Raw genomic sequence first — 1,266 nt, 5'->3', positions numbered from 1 at the left:
GGCGGGCAGCCCGCGCACGCCTCCGCGGGGAGACCCGAGCTGCGCCCGCGCCGGGCGGGCAGGGGGGAAGGGGAGGCCCGGCTCTTCCCTCCTGGAGACGGGCCCGGGAGCATGGGGTAGCGCTTATGTAAGCAGCAGCCTCTCCGTGCCGTGAAGAACGGGGCTTTTTCCATCTTCCCTACTTATGTCACGTTAAACCATTTTTTGAGACCTCCTGCAGCCTTTTAAAATAAGGTTTGTGATGAGGAATTTCAGTGTTGTTCTGTGTACTAAGTATGCTTGTGACAGATGGTTGCTCTCAGATGGATTCTTATCTTTTGGTTGCACTACGTTTTTGGGGGTGGGGGGTGGACCTGGTGCATAAATAATATGATTAGGAGAATAAAGTGGAAAAAAAGTGTGTGTGGTTTTTTTTTTTGTTTAATGCATGTAAGTATCAGTAAACAAGGGAGAATGGTAGAAATTATAGGCAAAAAGTGCCTTTGCTTACTGGTGGAAAAGATCTCTGTAACACGTTTGACTCATAAATGTTAGCCATTTGTGATCTCATTCAGAATACTTTTTTTAAGTCTGTAGGTGTTGCTGTATTCGTTTCTTCAGCAATTTTTAGTGCAGGAGTTTCTGTTGACTTGTTCTGTGGACTTGAGACTTGGATGCTTTTAGTTGTGTTTGTGTTAGGGAGATTTGTGTGTGTAAGGCACAACATGGATTTGCCCATAATGCAAGTTTAGGAGGGTAAGAAGGAAATAACTGATGGCTCTCTCTCTGATCATTTTTGCAGGTAAACTAAGGTTAATTGTAATATTGACAGAATTTTTAAGGTGAGAGCTGTTAAGCTGTTGCACCCTGTAACTTTGGTTTATGTGTAAGCTGGGCTTTTTTGTCAGTTATCTGGAATAAATAGCTGCCTGTGTATGAGGAACTGTTGGGTTTTTTTTTTTTTTTATCCTAGTTAATTTTGATAACTGTGGTAATCAGCTGTTGATTTTCATAATGAAAAGGATTTAATTAAGTCTTAAACTCATTATCATTCGGAAATTGTTGTCTTTATGACCACTATTATGTGGAAGGATCCTCAAAAATCTTTGGAGAGAGCAACATAAAGCGGCATCTTGTCCAAAACAGAGGAGTCACCTTGTTTATGTCCTCTTATGAGGCGCTACTGATGGCAGAGCAGCCTGCTTCTGATGGTGATAGGAGCAGAGGAGCAGGCATTGGAAGGAATACTGAGGAGCACCTTCCTTTGGAGGTGATGGAGAGGAGTTA

Source organism: Merops nubicus, unplaced genomic scaffold (assembly GCF_000691845.1).
Source record: "Merops nubicus isolate BGI_N331 unplaced genomic scaffold, ASM69184v1 scaffold23201, whole genome shotgun sequence".
NCBI classification, from domain to species: Eukaryota; Metazoa; Chordata; class Aves; order Coraciiformes; family Meropidae; genus Merops; species Merops nubicus.
Note: the sequence above shows the minus strand (reverse complement) of the source record.